This window comes from Molothrus aeneus, chromosome 14 (genome assembly GCF_037042795.1).
Source record: "Molothrus aeneus isolate 106 chromosome 14, BPBGC_Maene_1.0, whole genome shotgun sequence".
NCBI classification, from domain to species: domain Eukaryota; kingdom Metazoa; phylum Chordata; class Aves; order Passeriformes; family Icteridae; genus Molothrus; species Molothrus aeneus.
The window spans coordinates 14,599,225-14,606,329 of NC_089659.1; positions in this window are offsets into that span (position 1 = coordinate 14,599,225).

Below are 7,105 nucleotides of genomic sequence, written 5' to 3' on the forward strand. Positions count from 1 at the left end.
TTGCTGTTACTTCATCCTTTCTCCCCCAGCGGTGCCAGCAGCGTCCCCGGGCAGCGCGTGTGGGACATGAGCAGGGCTGGCCTTTTGTGACAGTGGCATTCAGGGAGCTCTGTTAATCCCTGCCCTTATCAAAGCTTACTGGGCTTTAAAATCCTCTTCTGATGGATAAAATGCTGTCAGTGCCTCCTAAGGGGGCCCTGACCCCTTTAGCTTTAGGAGAGGGGACAGAAAACGCCTCACCAGCATCAGGGTCTTGCTCAGTGTTTCTCCTGGTCTTCCTATTTATGTATTTCTATATAAAATCCATCAAAAACCATCAATAAAAGGCTTTAAATATAAATCCCTCCATCCAAAAGGAGTCTAAACTGTGTTTGTGTGAGCTGGGATGGCAAAGGTGATTAAGGGAAAAGCCCCTGAACTTTAACATAAAATAGAAAGAAACAAAAATATTCCCTAATTTACTACAGCCCAAAATCTCCTCCCTCTCCCTACAATTCCTGCAGTTTGTAGTGACATAATCCTTGTAGTTTGGATAAAGAGCTGGTATTTTATAGAAATTTCAATCTTCCACGGAAAGAAGGGGCTGAAGAATTTACATATTTTTTTCTTGTAACTGAATTAAATTTGGGATTGAAACTTCAGCTTTAACTTTTCATTATCGCTCTCCTTGGTTCACAGGGGGGCAGTATTTTCCTGGCTGTGTTGTTTTTCTAGGTCTTACAGACAATAAACCATATTTCTACTTTTCCCACCTTCCTTCTCAAAGTCATTTTAGCCACAAATTGTGCCCTCCCTGAGTATGAAGGGTAAGAGCTGCCTCCTCCACCAGCAGCCCTTGGTGGAGCACAGTTGTTTCAGAGGAACATCCAGTAGAAATAAACAGGGAAAAATCAAAATATACAGCTCTGCTGAGGGGTCAGTGCTGGGGGAGGAGGCCACGAGCTCAGGCACCTCTCTGGAAGCTGTGGAGGCTGTGCCTGAGTTTACACAAACTCAGGGTAATATTGGATATTTGCTGGGGTTGTTTCACCAGCAGGATTCCCACCATGAGAGAGAGTTATCATAATTAGACATTTAATTTGAGTTGAATCATTGCTGCCACTCTCTGTGGCTCTGGAGGCTCCTGCTCAGCCCTGCCCAGTGGCTCCAGTCTCCTCTGCCATGTGCAGATGCACCAGGGACATTTGCCGACCCTCAGAACAACCTCAGATTCTATTGATTAGTTTTAGTTTTAATTACAGTGGCAGCAAACTCGACCATCAGCTGGTGTTAGTGGCACAATTTGGATCTGACCAGATAGGTCCTAGAAGGATGTGAACAGATGGATCTCAGGAGGATCTGAACAGATGGAGGGATCCCAGGAGGATCCAGCCCAGGAGCTGAGGATGTGCAGGACTGTCCCCCAGGGCTTTGACATCCGTTCCTCAGCACCTCTGTTCCATTAGTTCACATCCTTGAGGGCTCTTTTTCCTCCCACAGGATATGATTAACCCTGACTGGGCTCATCACACTGCAAACCCAGAGGAAAATCCACCTGAGCTCAGCCTCTGCCCCCCTGGAGTCCTGCCCTCCCCAAGGGCTCTCAGCCCTGCTCCAGTCTCTTCTCTGGAGCTGGGGACCACAAGCCCTTCCCCAGAGGTGAGGATGCTGCTCCAGGTTGGTGGGGAAGCTGCTGCCCTGCCTGTCCCACCTGGGAAATAAGGAGGAGCCCGGAGCAGCTCTGGAGTCCTGTGAACCTCTGGCACAGTGGTTCAGGGGGATGGAGGACGTGGGGAGGGTGGGAGGAGATGCTGCTGACAGGAGGCAGTGGCTCAAGGCCAGTGTGGGGGAACTTCTCATTCCATTTTCCTTGAAAATTCGTGGTGAAAGGGCAGTGCAGCATTTTCCAGCCCTCATTCACGTAAGCAGCTTCCTGCCATGAGTAATGTGGGGAGGACAGGGCAGAGAGAAGGGGCTGTCTCAGGGTTACTCAGAAAGGAAATAAAACCTCTCTGATCCTGGGGCATCCTGGGACAGATGCAATTCTAACAGTCCAGCCACAGGCTGCCTTTTGCAATAACTGCTCCCAAAGCCAGAGTCAGCCCTTTGCAGCCTTCTGGGCTGGTCAGAAAAAACACCTGCAGGAACCTCCTGTCCTGCTTGTTCCTGCAGCAGGGACATGGTGACACTCCTGTCCTGAGTGTACCTGCAGCAGGGACATGGTGACACTCCTGTCACTCCTGTCCTGCTTGTCCCTGCAGCAGGGACATGGTGACACTCCTGTCCTGTGTGTCCCCTTGTCCTTGAAGCCTCCAGGTGTTACTGGGGGGCTCAGGGACTGTGGGGAGCCTCTCAGAGTCATACCTTGAACTGGAAGGGACCCACAAAAATCACCAGTTCTGCTCCTGGCCCTGCACAGACACCCCAAAAACCCCACCCTGTGCATCCCTGGGAGTGCTGTCCCAACCCTCCTGGAGCTCTGGCAGCCTTGGGGCCATGCCCTGGGAGCCTGGGCAGTCCCAACACTCTCTGGGGGAAGAACCTTTTCCTAAAATCCAGCCTGACCCTCCCCTGACACAGCTCCAGCCATTCCCTGGCTCCTGTCCCTGCTACAAGGAGCAGAGATTGGAGCTGCCCCTCAGGAGGAGCTGCAGCTCCTGAGGAGTCTCCCTGTGTCCTCTCTTCTCCAGGCTGAACAACCCAAGTGACCTCACCTTGCTGAAATGAAACTCAAGTGGATCACCAGGGAGTCGTGCTCCTCACAAATAAAGGGATTTTAAGAAGCCAAACCCAAACCAAATTCTGTTTGCAGAGACCTGCAGCAGTGGTCCTGCACTTGGAATTTTTATTAATGACCAAAAATGTGGGGTTTTGCTGCCTCGTTCCTTCTGTTCCCCCCAAATTGGTGAAGATCCACCAGGAATGTATTTATTGACCTAACAAGGGCCCTTGCTTTGCTCCCAGGGCAGCTGCTTTCCTCTGAAGCGTAAGAAACCACACTGACAAGAACAAAACGGGCACATTTCCCCCTCCAGTGAAGCCTGCAAATATTCCACAGAGTTGTTTGTATGCTCAGCCCCTTGCAGGGCTGGAATTAAGAGTTTGGGAGAAGCAGGGTTGAGTTCCCAACCTTGCTGATCCCAAGAGGGATTTGTAACCCCAAGCATCAGGCTGGGCTTTTCATCCCTCAGGTTTGCTTTCAGGAATGCTTCTAAGACATTTTCTTGCTTTCAGGAATGTTTCTAAGAGATTTTGGTGCTGATGGTATTTCAAAATTTGATGGGCTTTCCTTCATTTTTGCTCCTGAGTTTTTTCCCCCTGGTAATCAGGCGAATTGCCCTGTGTAGGAGAAGGATAAAGAGCCTGGTGTTCTCCTTCCTGCCATGTGGGAGAAGTCCCTCTCCAAATGTCAGACCACAGTGGAAATTGGGCAGAAATGCTAATTTAAGGTTCAGCTTGAGAATTAACTCCTGCATAAGGGAGCCAGAGCTTCTCAGGGCACAGATCCCTGGGGAATCCAGGCAGTGGGAATGGATTGAACCCCTCCTGCCCCAAAATTCATGCTCAGGGATGGGGAGGAGCAGGAGGCACCATGCTCAGAGCAGGAATGAGAGGAAATCTCTCTTTATTGCCAGTGCTTGGACTTTATTGCTCATTAAACTGAAGGGCTGCTGGCTTCTCACATGCTGCAGGAGTTTTATGGGAAAGCAGTTTATGGAATTAGGGTGAGCATGTCCCATGTACAGTGTCTGATCTTCCCCATGTGGCAGCTCCTTTTCCCTTGGTGGGAGACAAGCAGGACCATTCCATTCCCACATGGAAAACCAGTTTCTTGCAGAGCTTTTTTCTTTACCCACAGCTGTACTGGTTTGGTCAGAAATAACCCTCCCAGACACACCCAGGCCAAACTGGCATTAGAAGGTGATGCCCAAGAGCTGTACTCACCACCAGCTCCCAGTGGAAGCTCTGCAGGTCCATACTGGCACAGTCATCCTATGGAAAATCAGTGGTTTTTAGGCAAAGTTGAGGGTGTAGTTGGAGCCCAGGGCAGGAGGAGGGTACTGGGTCTCTCTGTGGCTGGGTTCTTCCCTGCTGGAGCACCCATCCTGAAAAATAGGGAAAATCAAAAGGAAAGCAGAGAGGGAAACCCCAAAGATTGTGATGAAATAAAATACAGGCAGGGAGGGGAGGGGAGGAACGAAGGGGTCAGCGCCAGAGGAAACAGGACAATGACAGGAGAGGAACTGGGGCTGGACTAAATGAAAAGAGGAAACCTCGGCAGGCACAGGCTGCGGGAAGGGCTCAGCACTAGGGGACACCATTGGACCAGAAACTGCAGCAGAAAATAGCCCCGTTTCAAGCAGAAACCCAACCCACTCACTTTCGTTTTCTCTGCGTCTCCGTCACCGCAGCAGGGTGACACTCGGTCCCCAACTCCCAGCTCCTGTCACAGTGTACAGCCCCCAAAACGCCACAACTCCTAACCTGCCCCATCCCAGTAACAATCCCTGTTTCTCTGCACAGCTTTCTCTGCAGGCTCCTATTCCTGAGCAAAACCTACCCGGGATTTGCTGCCAGGGTGACACTTTGCTGTGTCCCCAGGGCACAGGCACACGCGGGGACATTGTCACCCGGAGCTGGTGGCAAAGCCAAACACCCCCCTGCAGACCCTGCTTTGGGGAGCTCCAAGGAGAAAACATTCCCAGCAGACTTTTCCGTGCATTTGTGACGTGTGACCACACAGAACACACAAAAATCCCCCTCACCAATTGCATACCTGCCCCTCCAGCTGTCTTCCAAGCATTTTCTGTCTGTAAATCCCAATTTATCCAATTTCCAGATGCTTTTTGTTGGGCTGCTCCTCCACTGCAAGGTCTCTCAAGACCCTCGGAAGTGTTTTGGCTCCAACAGATCCCCCAACAGCAGTTCCAGGGAAGTTGGGCTACGGCAAAGTCCAGTCTGGCTGGAGCAAAATAACTCTCCCAACATCTCAGCAACATCTGTGCTGCTCTAAGTGTTTATTACACCATTATAAATTATTATTATTAAGCAAGTATTACACTCTGGTGCTGTGTGCAAATGAAGTTTTATTGTAGGGAAGAAGAATCTGTAACAGAGACTTTCAAATGAGCCATAGAAAACAGTAATTAAAATTACACTTGTAATGTTTTCACTTGGTATTCAGTAAAGTTTTTTAAAACAGGCATTCCTATTGCATAAAAAAAGAAAATTAAAAAAAATGCTGCCATTTCCTTTGCCATTAACATTGTCTCATTTAAACAAAAAAGGCAAAAGGTTAAAAAATACGTCTGTTACAATAAAAATGCTTTGCAATATATACATATATATATATATATACACACACTTAGCTTTACTGTACAATATTTTAAACTTTGGGAATGGGCATGTTATTTCTGCATATTCCAAATAAAAATCCATGTGGATTTTTTACAGTTTTACAATACCTTTAAAGCCTGGAGACACAAGTGGAATACTCAGTGCTGACCCTTAAAAATGAGTTTTAGCCAATTCATTCACATTTTTTCCCTGAACAATTTGCAGTTCTGGCTTTGAACTCTTGGCTCTGCCCTCCTGCTCTAACTCTCCTCTACAGCAGCAGCTTTCAGCCTTCATATTTATGCTTTATCCTTCATATTTAACAAAGGAATTTCAGATCTCCTTGGAAATTCACATCCATCATTTTTCCTGCAGGTGAATTTGGTTTTTCAAGTGCCTTTTGCTGAGCAATGGCTGTGGTGCCAAGAGAGAATTCACTCTCCAATTATCTGTACAGATAATTTCTCCAGCAGATGCCTCTCCAAGCCAAACTCCTTTTGCTCACTGTTATTCTTCACTACTAAAACTGTTTTCTTTATTGAAGATAACATCGAGTAATTTCATAAATACTATATCCAAACACACTTTCAGTTGGAGAAGGAGCTGATAAATGAACAGTGAGGTTTAATCCAACAAGAATTTCTATTTCTGTTGGGATGTGTCGCACATTTCTGGCTGGGCTCTGCTCCAGCAGAGCAGGAGCTACCTTCCTGCAGATCCTCTGGAAAAGTACAGGAATGTTTCCCTCCATCCAAGAGTTTATAGTTTTTCTTTACAGTAGAAAAACAGCCCAATGTTTTTCAGCATCTCATCTCATCCAGACTCAGATTTTGAATCTCCAGCTCTTCCTAAAAATCTTTCCAAGGGCCTTGTGTTGCCTCTTTGCTGCCAGGAGTGGGTGAGGTGAACGCTCTGGAACAGAATCACACATCCTAGAGAGCTGTTTTTAATATTTATTATTAATTTAACACCCTTGGCCAATAGTTGAGAAAGGCATATCTGACTCCAAGCATGCAGAGCTCCACTTTTGCCTAAAACTTCCCCAAAAACTGGAGTGATATTCTGAATCCTGCAGCCATCACTTCAGGACTAGTCCCACTGAAATAAGGCTCCCTCTTATCCTTATTCCTAAGTTATCCTGCACAGTAGGATAGTTCAATTCTACAACTGATCCCATGGATTTTTCTAGAAACTGGGAAAACACTGGCAAATCTGCTGCCCACCAAAGCCTCTTGAGCTGCTCAGTGTGGGTGAGAGAGGGGCCCATCCCAATTTGCAGCCCAGGCACAGCTCTGGGAGCCTAAAACACACATAATGATCATAAAAACCAAAATCCAGAGGCAGCTGGGAGCAGGGCAGGAATTATCCTGGCCTTGCTGTGTAAATAACTTGGCAGCTGTTTGAAGTTCCTGTGAAACTCTGCCCTCGCTGTTCATCAGGAGCTCCCCACGCGCCGCAAGCTTTGTGTACATTTCCCGCTGGCTCGGGGAATTAACGCTCTTGGAAAGTTGTGAAATGAAGTGAATGCCCAAATACAGCCTTGGAGGGGGTTTGGGAGTTCAGCAGCAGCTCCACAGCTTGCTGGTGGTGGCTGCTCTGTCCCACGTGGCTCTGGGGGCCCCAGGGGCTGCCCAGCCCCAGCAGTGGCTCTGCCACCAAGTACCACAAACCAGGGACTGTCCACAGTTATTTAACTGCAACAAAGGCCTGAAAGCCTCCATCCCATCTTCTGGAAGAGTTCAGAGATCTCCATCCCCCACCAGAGTTCTGAGGGGAAAGTCAAACCTCC